The sequence below is a fragment of the Dendrobates tinctorius genome, unplaced genomic scaffold, assembly GCF_039654945.1.
Source record: "Dendrobates tinctorius isolate UK_male_01 unplaced genomic scaffold, ASM3965494v1 ptg000102l, whole genome shotgun sequence".
NCBI classification, from domain to species: Eukaryota; Metazoa; Chordata; class Amphibia; order Anura; family Dendrobatidae; genus Dendrobates; species Dendrobates tinctorius.
The window spans coordinates 25,100,599-25,117,182 of record NW_027361770.1 but is presented as its reverse complement, the minus strand read 5'-3'; positions in this window follow the sequence as shown (position 1 = coordinate 25,117,182).

The window sequence follows — 16,584 nt, the reverse complement described above, 5'->3', positions numbered from 1 at the left end:
GAAAGTAATTTATCCATCTCCACTGCTGCCAGTGTCGGCGTATATCACAAGCTCTTGGGTAATAGCTGAGTGCAGTGCGATTTTCCACTCACACCCATAGACTTGTATGGGTGCGTGTGAGCTGAGTCCCTCTGCTAATAGCAGTATGCTGCGAAAGTTTAAACATGCGGAATCATCGTGAGTAAATAATCTCAGATCTAAGCTGCCCCATAGAATAACACTGGGCTGAGTGCTATACTCTGTTTTATTGCATTATATAGCAGTGTGATGCCGGCCTTGTAGTAACATGTTTCAGTGAGATGGATAATAGCAAACATAGCTGTTACTTATCACTACATTTTTATAAATAAGACAGGAATAATACAGAACCCAAAAATGGGCATAAAAGATGTTTCAAAATAACTTTTCTGGTTATATTCCTATTTTTTATGGAAAACTTGTACAATTCATATGCTCATCCCACCCACATCCTCCTGTGATATACTGCCATGGCCCTAAATGGAGGCATCACAATTATTTTATTTTTGCAGTATCTATACAATAGTAAACATTCTCTACTCCAACAAACTATGCCTCAAAAACATCAATCTTGAAGCTAACTTGAGTCCTACCTGAACATTAGAATGTAGTAATTTTCATCACTTTATGCCTTTTGCAAATTTTAATTGAGTGTAAAACAAGTGCATTTTGGCAGCTATATTAATTTCATCCAGAGGTCTTATTATCACTGGAGATGAACAAATCAATTTATTAATAATAATAATAATCTTTATTTTTATATAGCGCTAACATATTCCGCAGCGCTTTACAGTTTGCACACATTTTCATCACTGTCCCTGATGGGGCTCACAATCTAAATTCCCTATCAGTATGTCTTTGGAGTGTGGGAGGAAACCGGAGTGCCCGGAGGAAACCCACGCAAACACGGGGAGAACATACAAACTCCTTGCAGATGTTGTTCTTGGTGTCCTTGTCCAGGCTAACCACTGAGCCACCGTGCTGCCCATAAGATAAATCAAAATTTCCAGATTTGCCAGAATATAAATGTTTTGCAATTCAAAGAAGGAGCAAAACTCACACGCACACACACACACATACAGTATATCACAAAAGTAAGTACACCACTCATATTTTTATAAATATTTTATTGTACTTTTCATGGGACCACACTGAAGACATGTCACTTTGATATAATGTTAAGTAGTCAGTGTACAGCTTGTAGAACACTGTACATTTGGTGTGCCTTCTAAATATCTCAACACAGCCATTAATGTGTAAACCGCTGACAACAAAAATGAGTACACCCGTAAGTGAAAATGGACATAATGTACCAAATTTACAATTTTCCCTATGTGACTCATTAGTGCTACAAGGTCTCAGGTGTGAATGGGGAGTAGGTGTGTGACTTTTAGTATTATTGCTATCACACTCTCATACTGGTCACTGGAAGTTCAACATGGCACCTCATGGCAAAGAACTGTCTGAAAAAAAGAATTGTTACTCTACAGAAAGGTGACCTAGGCTATAAGAAGACTACCGATACTTCAAAACTGAGCTGCAGCACAGTGGCAAAGACCATATATAGCGGTTTAACAAGACAGGTTCCACTCAGAACAAGCCTTGCCATGGTCGAACAAAGAAGTCGAGTGCATGTGCTCAGCGTCATGTCTAGCGGTTGTCTTTTCAAAATAGATGTATGAGTGCTGCCAGCATTGCTGCAGAGGTTAAAGGGGTCAGCTAGTCAGTGCTCAGACCATACACGGCATGCTGCATCAAATTGGTCTGCATAGCTGTCATCCGAGAAGGAAGCCTCTTATAAAGAGAATGCATAAGAAAGCCCACTAATAGTTTGCCGAAGACAAGCAGAAAAATGACATGAATAACTGGAACCATGTCTTGTGGTCTGATGAGACCAAGATAAACTTATTTGGTTCAGATAGGGTCAAGTGTGTGTCACTTCAACCAGGTGAGGAGTACAAAGACAAGTGTGTCTTGCCTACAGTCAAGCATGGTTTTGTGAGTGTCATTGTTTGGGGATGCATGAGAGCTGTCGACTGTAGGGAGCTACAGTTCACTGAGGGAAACATTAATGCCATCATGTACTGTGACATACTGAAGCAGAGCATCATCCGCTCCCTTTGGAAACTGAGCTGCAGAGTAGTATTCCAACATGATAACGATCCCAAACACACTTCCAAGATGACCACTGTATTGTTAAAGAAACTGAAGGTAAAGGAGTTGGACTGGCAAAGCATGTATCCAAATTTAAACCCTATTGAGCATCAGTTTGGCATTCTCAAACAGAAAGTGGAGGAGCACAAGGTGTCTAACATCCGCTAGCTCAATGATGTCGTCATGGAGGTGTGGAATAGTATTCCAGTGGCAACCTGTGAAGCTCTAGTAGACTCCATGTCTAAGAGAGGTAAGGCACTGCTTGAAGATAATGATGGCCACACAAAATATTGATACTTTAGGCACAATTTGGCCATTTTCACTTAGGGTTGTATTCACTTTTGTTGCCAGTAGTTTAGAAATTAATGGCTGTGTGTTGAGTTATTTAAAGTGCATATCAAATTTACACTGTTATCAAAGTGTCATACTGTATTCCTCAGTGCTGTACCATGAAACGATATAATAAAATATTTAAATATTTACAAAAATATGAAGGGGGATCCTTACCTCTGTGATATACTATATATATACATATATACAGTTGTGCTCAAAAGTTTACATACCCTGGCAGAATTTTGGCTTCCTTGGCCTATTTTCAGAGAATATGAATGATAGCACAAAAACTTTTTCTCCACTCATGGTTAGTGGTTGGGTGAAGCCATTTATTGTCAAACTGCTGTGTTTTCTCTTTTTATATCATAATGACAACCCAAAACATCCAAATGACCCTGATCAAAAGTTTACATCTCCCATTTTTTAATATCATGTGATGACCCCTCTAACATCAATGACGACTTGAAGTCTTTTGTGATAGTTGAGGATGAGGTTCTTTATTTTCTCAGATGGCAAAACTGCCCACTCGTCTTGACAAAAAGCCTACCCAGAGTGGCTCAGTGATAATGAGGTCAGGCAACAGCAGAACCTCCACTTTGTTCTGCTATAGCCATTGACAGGTCGACTTGGCCTTGTGTTTTGGATCATTGTAATGTTGTCATGTTGTCACATTGCTATCAGTGTGTCAAGAGTGTGAGAAGATGATTGCATTGACAATCCAACACAATGGGCAGCACTTTGAACACATTTTATAAGTGGTCATAAACTTGTAAATAACTCATGAAAGAATAAAGTTATGTTAAAACCAAGCACACCATTGTTTTTCTTGTGAAATTCTCAATTATTTTGATGTGTCACATGACCCTCTTACCCTTGGGAAAAATAAAGCTGGATCCAAAATGGCCAACTTCAAAATGGCCGCCATGGTCATCACCCATCTTGAAAAGCTTCCCTGCTCTCATATACTAATGTGCCACAAACAGGAAGTTGATATCACCAACCATTCCCATTTTATTTAAGTGTATCCATATAAATGGCCCACCCTGTATATCTATATAGACAGTATATCACAAAAATTATTATTATTATTATTATTATTATTTATTATTATAGCGCCATTTATTCCATGGCGCTTTACATGTGAGGAGGGGTATACATAATACATACAAGTACAGTAATCTTAAACAATACAAGTCATGACTGGTACAGAATGAGAGAGGACCCTGCCCGCGAGAGCTCACAGTCTACAAGGGATGGGTGAGAATACAGTGGGCGAGGGTAGAGCTGGTCATGCAGCAGTTTGGTGGATCGGTGGTTACTGCAGGTTGTAGGCTTGTCGGAGCAGGTAGGTCTTCAGGGTCTTTTTGAAGGTTTCCATGGTAGGTGAGAGTCGGATATGTTGTGGTAGAGAGTTCCAGAGTAGGGGGGGATGTGCAGGAGAAGTCTTGTAAGCGATTGTGGGAAGAGAAGATAAGAGGGGAGTACAGAAGAAGATCTTGTGAGGATTGGAGGTTTCGTGCAGGTAAGTACCGGGAGATGAGGTCACAGATGTATGGAGGACTTAGATTGTGGATGGCTTTGTATGTCATGGTTAGGGTTTTGAACTGGAGTCTTTGAGTAATGGGGAGCCAATGCAGGGACTGACAGAGGTGAGAGGCCAGGGAATCGCAGGGTGACAGGTTGATTAGTCGGGCAGCAGAGTTTAGAATAGATTGGAGGGGTGCGAGAGTGTTAGAGGGGTGGCCACAGAGCAGGAGGTTGCAGTAGTCAAGGTGGGAGATGATGAGGCATGGACTAGGGTTTTTGCAGATTCTTGGTTGAGGAATGTATGGATCCATGAAATATTTTTGAGTTGAGGTCGGCAGGAAGTGGAAAGGGCTTGGATATGTAGTTTGAAAGAGAGATCAGTGTCAAGGATATCCCTGAGGCAGTGAACTTGTGGGACTCGAGAGAGTGGTCAGCTGTTTACTTTAATGGATAGGTCCGTTGGGGGGGTCACGTGAGATGGGGGAAAGATGATTAATTCTGTTTTGTCTATATTAAGTTTTAGAAATCTAGTGAAGAACTATGAAATAGCAGACAGACATTGAGGAATTCTGTTTAGTAGGGAGGAGATATCTTGTCCAGAGATGTAGATCTGTGTGTCATCATCACAGAGTTGATACTGAAAGCCATGAGATTCTATGAGCTATCCAAGGCCAAAGGTGTAAATGGAGAAGAGCAGGGGCCCTAGGACTGACCCTTGTGGGACTCTGACGGATAGGGGGCGCTGTGAGGAGGTGGAGTGCGAGTGGGAGACACTGAATATCCGGTCTGTTAGGTTTGACACAATCCAAGATAGGGCCAAGTCTGTGATACCAAGAGATGAGAGGGTCTGTAGTGATAGGGAATGGTCCACTGTGTCAAAGGCAGAGGTCAGGTCCAGGAGGAGGAGGACAGAGTAGTGTCGCTTGGCCTTGGCAGCTAGTAGGTCATTGGTGACCTTAGTCAGGGCAATTTCAGTGAAGTGGTGAGGCCAGAAGCCAGATTGTAATCGGTCAAGGAGAGAGCAAGAAGAGAGGTGGGAGGACAGTTCAAGATGTTCCAGTAGTTTTGAGGTATAGGGGAGAAGTGATATAGGGCAATAGCTAGATACAGAGGATGGGTCAAGAGAGGGCTTTTTGAGGATAGGTGTGATTCAGGCATATTTAAAGCTTGAGGGGAAAACACCAGTTGTTAGTGATAGGTTGAAGAGGTGAGTTAGGGTTGGGGTGAAGACTGTGGTGAGTTTTGGGATGAAGTGGGATGGGATCGGGTCAAGTGCACAGGTAATGAGATGTGATCTTGAAAGTAGAGTGGAGAGTCGATCTTCTGTAATGGTGGAGAAGTTGGCTTTGGAGGAGGAGGGCAGGGCAGTTAGGAGGAAGGGCACTGGGGGTTGCTGACCAAGACTGTCTCTGATGTTATCAATCTAATTCCCCCCTCACATTTTTGTAAATATCTTAGTATATCTATTCATGGGACAGCACTGAGAAAATGACACTTTGAGATAATGTAAGGCGGTCAGTGAGTGGAGAAAATGTTTTTGTGTAATCATTCATATTCTTTGAAAAAAGGCCAAGAAAGCAAAAATTCTGCCAAGGTATGTAAACTTTTGAGCATTAACTGTATATATATATATATATATATATATATATATATATATATATATATATATACATACTAAGTATTTATATATTCACATATGTTTTTTAAATTACACACTTTTCCCTAGCCCTCAATTGTTGTCCCCTAATCTTTTCTTTAGGCATCCCGGCATTCCCTTCAATATGGGCTGATGTTTCAGTGTCACTGTCACTTTTACTGTTATCTAGGCATTGTAACATTATAACACTGTGAGTGAAGCATGTCATTACAATGTATTTTGCCTACATGTGGCCTCATAACATAACAACAGTCTTGCTGCTAACAATTTACCCTCCTGCAGAGTAATTCAATAAAACTAAAGTTTTCCATCAAATTCTACACAGTTCCAACAGAAAGAATATTGTGCCATGCTTCTTTGAGGCCTAAAGCTGTATTTTCTATATGCCTTTCTAATTGGATCAACGTCTTCTACACTACTAGTTTTTTTACACGTTTCCGATGAAAAAAATGAAAATTCTGGTAATTCAAATTTTTTTTTGCTTTCTGACATTTATCATACAGCTTACACAGACATCTTCTGCCAAAACAGCAGCAAATGGAATTGAGCTCTACTCATAGCTGATAACCTATTAAATGCAGCAGTCAATCTCTTAAAATTAGAATCAAAATATAAAGTAACTTAAGTCATAGGACAAATGATATAGCTAAAAAAAAAAATTAAAATGCCAGGCGATGAAAGAAAAAGATATAGGACTCAAAAATGGCGACATTAATAAAAAATGTTTTTAACAAATTTATGATTTTGTTTTAATTAATAAAATAATAAAACAACTTGACAAGTTTTCTGTAAATGAACTGACCTGGAGAATCATGATGCCAGGTAGTTTTTAACATGCAGTCAAAGTAATAAAAGCCTAAAAATAAAACTCAGAATTAGATTTTTTTCCATTTTCTTGCAGACAGTACATTTAAGGTAAAATGAACGGTGTCATCCAAACTATGATTTGTGCTACAAAAAAACAACCTTCACACAACTATGTTAAAAATAATTATGGCTAGTACCCTCTATAATTGTGTTTTTCCATTTTATGAGTTTTTTGGAGGACTGCTGTCTTTTTATAAATTATGAAACTATTTTCTATTTCTTTGTTTATCATTAATTTGTTCACTGGATCCCTCTGTTCTAGTACTGCCATGTTTATAAATGATAATTGTATACTGTAGCTTTTTATCATTTGTAAAACTTCTTTATCTGCACCCTCTATAAGGTCATAAGATGAAGTCTGTCAGCTGAAACTGACAGTTTAAAGTAAGCATATAACCTTATAAAGGATATTGTACCCTAAAATACCATATTTATTGAAACCTTTTCATTATGACTAGCGTTTTGTGCATCAGTCTTAAAGAGGGCTGTACAGGAATAAGAAGCAAATAATTCATTAAGTGGAGCAACGAACTCTGTCACTTTTAATGAGTATACCATAATGCCCTGCTCCTCCAAAGTTCCACTCATTTTGGACAAGCTGCCCAAAAATAAAAATGTCAAAAAAGGCAACTTTGCGAATTATAAGATGATTAACCCTTTCCCGACTTTGGACGTACTCGGTACGCCATGTTTTGGAAGTGCTTTGCAACCTTGGACATACTGAATATGTCCATGCAATTTTGCGCACACAGGAGCTGGTCACCACTAGGTGTTCCACTAATATCATAGCTGACACCTGGCACTAAAACAAAATTTTAGTGGTAAAAATGTAATTTATTCTTTATTCACGACCCAGTGGTATGAATTTATGTGGGGCATATGTGGTGTCAACATGCTCACGGCACCTCTAGATGAATTCATTGAGGGGTGTAGTTTCTAAAAATGTGGTCACTTATGGGGAGTTTCTGCTGTTCTGGCACATCAAGGACTCTACCAATATGACATGGCACCCTCATACCATTCTAGCAAAATTTCAACTTCAATATGGCGCTTCTTCCCATAAGGGTTTTGCACTCTGCCTCAAAAGTAGTTTTTGACCATATATGGCATAAAAGTGTACTCAGGAGAATTTGCACACAAATTCCTTGTGAAGATGAAAACATTTGGGACTAAAGTAACATTTTTGTTTGAAAATATCTTTTTTAAAATTTTCACATATCAACTTTGTAAACTTCTGTTGAGCACCTTGAACCCCCAGGTGCTTATCATACATCTAGATAAATTTGTTAAGGGGTCTAATTTCCAAAATGGGGTCGGTGGGGGGACTTCAATTGTTTAGGCACATCAGGGGCTCTCCAAATGCCACCTGACACCCACAGACCATTCCATCAGTCTGCGTTCCAAAACATCACTCCTTCCTTTCTGAGCCCTGCCATGCACACAATCACTAGATTTCTTTCACAGCTGGGGTATGTGCGCACTCAGGAGGAATGGCAAAACAAATTTTTGGGTCCATTTTCTCTTGTTACCCTTGTGAAAATAAAATATTAGGGCTAAAATAACATTTTTGATGTGAAAATGTGTTGTCTTTTAATTTTCACAGCTCAACATTCTAATCCTCTGCTCATCACACATCTAGATACATTCCTTGAAGAGTCTAGTTTCCAAAATGAGGTCACTTGTGGGGGGTTTAAACTGTTTAGGCACATTAGGGGCTCTGGAGACATGGAGTCTGCTAATGATTCCAGCAAATTGTGCTTTCAAAAAGTTAAATGGCGATCCTTCAATTCTATGCCCTATTGTGCAACCAAACAGTAGTTTTCCCTGACAAGTGGGGTATCGGTGCACTAAGGAGAAATGGCACAATAAATTTTATGGTGCAATTTCTCCTGTTACCCTTGTGAAAATAAAACAATTGGGGTTAAAATAATATTTTGTGGGAAAAATGTGATTTCTTATTTTCACAGCTCAAATTTATAAACTTATAAGGTCAGCACCTTGGGATTCAAGGTGCTCACTACACATCTATGTACATTCCTTGAGTGGTCTAGTTTCCAAAATGGCATCACTTGTGGGGGTATGCACTGTTCAGGCACATGAAGGGCTCTCAAAATGAGACATGGCAACCACTAATGATTTCAGCAAATTCTACGTTCAAATAGACAATCTGTGCTCTTTCGCTTTCGAGCCCTGCCCTCCACCCTAACTGTAGTTTTCCACCACAAATGAGTAACCGACATACTAAGGAAAATAATGCACAACAATTTTTGGGATCCATTTTTTCCTGTTAGCCTTGTGAACTTAAAAAAATTGGGGCTAAAAGAACATTTTTGTCAGAAAAATGTAATTTTTTGTATTCATGGCTCAAATTTATAATTTCTATGAAGCACCTGGGGGTTCAAGATGCCCACCGCACAGCTAGATAATTTTCTTGAGGGACTTAAGGCCCCGTCACACATAGCGATCTCGCTAGCGAGATCGCTGCTGAGTCAGAGGTTTTGTGACACAACAGTGATCTCACCAGCGAGATTGCTGTGTGTGACAGCGATCAGCGACCGGCCCCCCCTGCCAGTATCGCTGATCGCTCTTGGAAACCTCTGGACATTTCTTCCATTGCTGGTCTCCCGCTGGCCAGCATGCATCGCTGCATGTGACAGGCGGGGACCAGCGATCAGCTGGTAACTAATGTACACATCGGGTATCCAAGGGACGTGCGTCCCTTAGAAACCCGATGTGCACATTCGTTACCAGCGCGCTGATGCAGGGAGCCGGTAACTAACGTACACATCGGGTATCTAAGGGATGGACGTCCCTTGGATACCCGATGTGTACGTTAGTTACCAGCTCCCTGCATCAGCGTGCTGGTAACTAACGTACACAGCAACGCGGCGCGCTCGGCGTCGCTGTGCTGATCGCTGGTGAAGCTGTCTGTTTGACAGCACAACAGCGATCATGTAGCGACTCACCAGCGATCCTGACACATTGATATCATTGAGTCGCTATGTGTGACACCAGCTTTAGTTTCCAAAATGATGTTACTTGTGTGGACTTTTCACTCTTTAGGCATAATAGGGACTGTCCAAACATGATAATTCCAGACAATTATGTGTTCAAAAAGTCAAATGGTGCCTCTTCCCTTCTGAGCCCTGCCATGCACCAAAACAGAATATAGAAATCCTAATCCCCTCCTCTATCTCTACTCCAAGAGAAAGGTGACCAAAAAAGCACAAGATACCCAAACAATTACCAATAAAAAGTACACATTTTATTAATTTTCAACATGACAAAAAATAATTTACAAAAAGAAAATGCCTTCAATGTGGTGTTTTTTGGCTTCATAATAAGTGTGGATATATTTTGTATGATTGACATCAGACATATGTTGTGTTAAAACTAAGCTCTATTTCTCTGATCTAACATCTAATTTCCAATTCTGTTATTAAATATGGATTCTTTCACATAGAACTATATATACAGTTTAGTGTATAATGATGTCATTAGCCAGAAAAATTTCTCACATTGGAGGCATTCTCTTTTTGTAAATTATTTTTGTCAAGTTGAAAATTAATTAAATGTGTACTTTTTATTGGTAATTGTTTTGGTATCTTGTGTTTCTTTCGTCACCTTTCTCTTGGAGTAGAGATAGAGGAGGTCATTAGGATTTCCACATTGTATATTTAGCACTAAGTTCATGTTATGGTGGATCGCATGTGATAAAAAAAAAAAATCATGCACCATAACAGTCATTTTCTCCCACATGTGGGGTTTCGGCATGCTCAGGAGAAATTGAAAAACAAATATTGGTGTCTATTTTCTTCTGTTACCTTTGTGAAAATAGAAAAAAATGTGTTTAAAGTGATTTTTTTGTGAAAAAAAAATTAAATGTTAATTTTTCCTTCCACATTGCAAAAATTCCAGCGATGCATCTGAAGGGTTGATAAACCTCATGAATGTTATTTTGAGCACCTCGAGGGGTGCAATTTTTAGAATTGTGTCAATTTGAGTATTTTATGTCTTATAGGATTCTCAAATTCTCTTCAAATATGATGTGGTCCCAAAAAAAATGGTTTTGTAAATTTTCTGGGAAAAAAGAAAACTTGCTGGTCAACTTTTAACCCTTCTAACTTCCTGACAAAAAATTATGTTTCAAAAATTGTGCTGTTGTAAAGTAGACATGTGGGAAATGTTTTTTATGTACTATTTTGTGTGGCATATTGCAAATTTTCAAAAGTTTTGCCAAATTTCTGATTTTTTTCACAAATAAACACAAATCTCCTAGAGCAAATTTGACCTCTATCTTGAAGTACCATATGTCATGAGTAAACAGTCTCACAATCACTGGGATCCATTGAAGCATTCCAGACTTATTACTACATAAAATGACACTGGTCAGAATTGTAAAATTTGGCCTAGTCATGAAGGTGAAAAACGGCTGGGTGGTGAAGGGGTTAAAATGTTCTACGAGTCAAATACCATGATGATTTGGGCTTTCGTTTTCTATCTCCTTCCTTCATTGTCAAGAAAATGTAGCATTATCATGTATGCTAACTAGAGTACTCGCTGAACCTTGGTATAGACAAGAGGTTCAGTTTACTGTTCTTCCCAATAGATTTTCATGTGTCCTCCTCCCTCTCTTTTGGTTGACAGTTCATGGTTACTCAAAGGAAGCGTTGTCAGCAAAAAAAGCTCAGACCAGTGCTATCTATCAACAGAGAAGAAGGCAGGCTCAAGCAAAACCTGTGTGAGCACTGAGCCTCTGAGCTACACCAATGTTGTGCCAAGCACCCTAAGTAGTATGTTTGAGAAAACTAAATTTTCTGTTTAATGGAGAGACAAACTAAAAGGTATATTTTTAAAGGAACAATATCCCTTTCAAGGCCAAAGGTTTACTTTAAACCATCAGTTTAACTTGACAAAATTTCTTTACAACGATGGCGGCGGTGGCCTAAAATTTAAAAAGCAGGCAGGTCACTGAATAGTACAAAAAGCAGAGGTTGGTGGGGAAATCAGAGAACAAGAAGAAGATACTGCTCCCAAGTCCCACCCCAAAGCACACAGAAGATGTCATTTTATGAAAACTTCACAAAGTCAGAGCCACTGAGAGGATCCCTTTACATAAGGTATTATATTAATCAGCATCATTATGCCAATGCCTTTAGTTTATAGGGCCAAATCCTGCTGACAGGTTTTCTTTAACTATTTCTGGAAAGCCCATAGATTTAAACTGTCTGGGCATTCTAAAATATTACTGCAAAGTAAGCAGCTTCACCAAAACTGTGCAGCTTCAAGAGCAGTGAGTTGGGTATCACACATAGCCAGACACCCCACAGAGAAGGCAAAGGTGATTTATTACCATTTTTGCCTCTCTGATCACCAGGTGCTAGGAGGAAGCAAAAGAGCTGCTGAGATCTAACAGACCCAGACCAGCTCTGCTGTGCAGCCAGAATGATGAACTTGCACTTTGAATGGGGTTGATATACCAGCCCCAGTTACAAAAAAAATCAGATATACACTACTAAAAATAAAGTGAACACTAAAATGCCACATCCTAGATATCGCTTAATTAAATATTCCAGTTGCAAATATTTATTACATAGTGGAATGGGTTGAGAACAATAAAACATAAAAATGATCAATTAAATCAAAATTAATATCCCATGGAGGTCTGGATTTGGAATAATACTCTAAATCAAAATGAAAAATCAAATATCAGGCTGATCTAACTTAAGTGGAAATGCCTTAAGAAAAGGAAATTATGCTCAGTAGTGTGTGTGAGTTTGAGTGACCTCCACATGTCTGTATGAGCTCTCTACATCACCTGGGCATTGACCTGATGAAATGTTGGATGTTATCCTGAGGGATCTCCTTCCAGACCTGGATTAAAGCATCAGTCAACTACTTGGCAGTCTGTGGGGCAATCTGGCGTTGGTAGATGGAATAAGACATGATGTCCCAGATGTGCTAGATTAGATTCAGATCTGGGAAATGGGCAAGCCATAACATTACTGACCCACTGCCAAACTGGTCATGCTGAAGGATATTGCAGGTGTCAGAATGTTCTCGACTGGATCTCCAGACTAGAGTTGAGCGAAACGGGTAGGTCATATTCAAACATCGCCAACTTTCGCTGAAGTCGGGTTTCATGAAACAAAACCCGACCATAACATGAGGTCGGCCACGAGGTTGGCGACCAGAGTGCCAAAGTCACGTGTCAAAAGATGCTTCCAGTGCCCTTTTTCAGCCAATGATGGAGGACGCACACTGTGGGCAACGCGATGACATAGGCATCGGTCACCATCATCTTTGAGAAGGGCATGCAAGTGATTGGCTGGCTTTGTGTGGCGTCACAGGGGCTATAAAAGGGCGTGAACCCCAACCGCCATCTTACTTTTAGTGATCTTAACATAGGGAGAGCTGCTGCTGCTGCTGATTCTGTAGGGAATGCGTTAGGCAGGGAAGAAGAACTGCTTCTGCTGTTAGCGATTTCCACTTACAACACAACACTTTGTGTGCAGTGACAGGGGAGGCTCTATTTTTGTGCATCAGCTCTGTTGGGTATTAAACTGCCTTATAAGGCTCCCTGATAGCTGCATTGCTGTTTGCACACTGCTGTGCAAACTGCTTTTTGAAAGCAAAAATACTTTACTTCCTCTTTTCTGCACAGTTACCAAGCGTTCATTTTTCCACCCTTTTGTGTGTGCACTGTGCAGCAGTCCTGCTTATTAGGCTGCCTGCGTCCATACTTGGACTGAGAGCATCATTGTCAGCGTCCTCAAATCTCTAGTGAGAACCAAAATCTCACCAATCCTATAGACACCATCCACCTTGTCACACACCATCCAATTTCAGCCTATTACATTGAAGTGTAATCTCTACTGGGCCAGAGACAATAGTTCTGCGTCTTCAAATCTATAGTGAGATTCAAAATCTCACCAATCCTATAGACACCCTCCACCTTGCCATTCACCATTCAATTTCAGCCTGTTACATTGAGGTGTAATCTCTACTGGGCCTGAGATAATAGTTCAGTGTCCTCAAATCTATAGTGAGATTCAAAATCTCACCAATCCTATAGACACCATCCACCTTGTCATTCACCATCCAATTTCAGTCTGTTACATTGAGGTGTAATCTCTACTGGGCCAGAGACAATAGTTCTGCATCCTCAAATCTATAGTGAGATTCAAAATCTTACTAATAGTAGATACACCTTCTACCTTGATTTACAGTACCATATAGCTGGTGGTATTTTGGGTACATTTTCACAAAAATGAGCAAGTATGGTGAAAGACGCCATGGAAGTGGGTGGGGGTTGCCAGCTGGTCCCGATGGTGGTGGTGTTGCATCTGTTGGTAGTGGCAAAAGCACAATAGCACCTAAGGCAGGAGATGTTGAGCCTGCGTCATCATCTGGCTCCACAAGGCCTCGAAGGCTCTCTTTTCTGGGAGTAGGTAAACCACTTTTAAAGCCGGAGCTTCAGGATAAAGTTTTGGCTTACATTGCTGACACAGCCTCCAGCTCTCTCGCCTCCTCTTCTGAAATTTCAAAAAATAAAAGCACCGAGTCGTCATTGGAGGCTCCTGGTCAGGAACAACACCTTTCCTTGTGTCCTTCACCCCTACCAAAAGTGAAGGGTGTGGCAGGCCACTCTACCGATTACGCCATGGAGCTCTTTTCACATACCATGCCTGGGTTAGCAAGTCAAATTGTGAATTCCCCAGTCCAAGATGAATCTGACATGCAGTGCACTGATGCACAGCCACTGCTAGATTTTTCTGCTGGTACATTCACTCAGAGCACTACATTGTCCTCGCAGTGTACTGAGCCAGAATCTGACCTGGTGAAACTCAGGTGCCCCTTCCCGCATACTATACCACCTTACACGGTGACACAGAGGAAGGTGCACATAAAAATGAAGAGGAGGTGATGGATGACCCAGTTGTTGACCCAGATTGGCATCCATTGGGGAAAGAGGGTGCCGCTGCCAATAGCTCAGAAGAGGAGGAGGAGGAGGATCCGCAGCAGGCAACGACATCGCAACAGCTGTTATCTGGCATGACCGTAGCAGTCCAAAAACGTGTTACAAAAACCAAAAGAGTTGCAGGACAGCTTGGCCAGACGGTCAAATTAGCATAGCGTGCAAGGTCTCAAAATGTCTTCCATAGTAGGAAGAGTGCAGTGTGGCACTATTTTGAACAAAATCCTAATGATCAGGCAAAAGTTATCTGTAAGAAGTGCCCAAAGACGTTTAGCCGAGGGAAAAATCTGAGAAATTTGAATACCAGTTGCATGCTTAGACATTTAACCACCATGCACTTGCAAGCGTGGACGGACTACCAAACCTCATGTACCATATGTGCACCTGCTCCGAATGAAGGTAGTCAGCAACGCTACATCGCTTCCCCCACTGTAAGCCCACCGGTTAGCACACCACCAGCAGCAAATGTCGAGGTGTCATCGCAAGGGCAAAGCAGTCATGGAATCACAATGTTATCGCTGCGAAAGACTGAATCTAGGCCATCAGCAACACCACCAACACCATCACCATCACCCACCCTCTCTTAGTCCGCCATGTCCACCGCTAGTTCCACCATATGCAGCTCTCAAGTCCAGCTCACCCTACCAGAGACTCAGAGTAAGACAAGAAAGTACTCATCCTCTCATCCGAGTACACTGGCTTTGAACACCCACATTGCCAAGCTAATCTCGTTAGAGATGATGCCCTACCGGTTGGTTGAAAGCAAAGCTTTCCGCGAGCTCATGGCCCACACAGTACCACGCTATGACCTACCCAGTCGGCACTTCTTTTTGCGAAAAGCCATCCCAGCCCTCCACGTGCATGTGAAAGACTGCATTGTCCATGCACTCAAGCAATCAGTGAGTGGAAAGGTGCACCTCACAATAGATGCATGGTCCAGTAGGCATGGCCAGGGCATTACGTGTCCATCATTGAGCACTGGGTTAATGTGGTGGATGCAGGGTCCACAGGGGACAGCGGCGGTGGGACAGTGCTGCCTAGCCCACGGTATAGGAAACAGTTGGCTGTAGGCATTCGACCCTCCTCCTCCTTCAGATGTGAAAGCTCGTCCACAGAGCGCAGTCGCACAAGCACTCCATCCGCAGCTGCCAGTGTTGCACACGAGGTGTCCCACTATCGAACAGCTAATGGTAAGCGTCAGCAGGCTGTGTTGAAGATGATGTGTTTGGGCGACAACAGACACACCGCGGAGGTACTGGCCGACTACTTGCAGTGACAAACTGAGTCATGGCTGGGCAGTCTACATCTTGAGGAAGGCAAGGTAGTTAGAGATAATGGCCGGAATTTTGTGCCAGCCATAGCCCTTTCAAAACTCAGACACATACCTTGACTGGCTCACACCTTGAACCTGGTGGTGCAGTGCTTCCTCAATAATTATCCGGAGTTAACACCCCTGCTCCATAAGGTGCGAAGACTGTGCTCGCACATCCGCCGGTCGCCTGTACACTCCAGTTGTATGCAGAAGCTGCAGCGATTGCTCCACCTTCCCAAGCACTGCCTAATTATCGACGTTGCAACAAGGTGGAACTCCATCCTGCACATGGTTCAGAGGCTGTGTGAACAGAGGCAGGCTGTAATTCATTTGTGGAAGGATACACGGGCAGGCAGTTTGCAGGCAGACGTGGAGTTGTCTGGTGAGCAGTGGTCGAAGCTGAATGACCTCTGTAAAGTCCTTCAGTGTTTTGAGGAATGCAAACGGCTGGCAAGCGCAGACGACGCCATCATAAGCATGAGCATCCCACTTAAGCATCTGCTCATGCAAACTTTGATGCACATTAAGGAGCAGGCGACTGCAGCCTAGGAGGAAGAGGAGGAGGGATGCCTTGATGACAGTCAGCCATTTTCTGGTCAGAGAAGTCTCCTGGACGAGGTGGAGGAAGAAGAGGAAGAGGAGGTGGATGATGATGGGGATGATTATTTTGGGGAGGAGGATGCTTCTCAGGGGGTAAGAAAAAATGTTGGCGTGGCAAGGTCAGGTACAGGGTTTGTG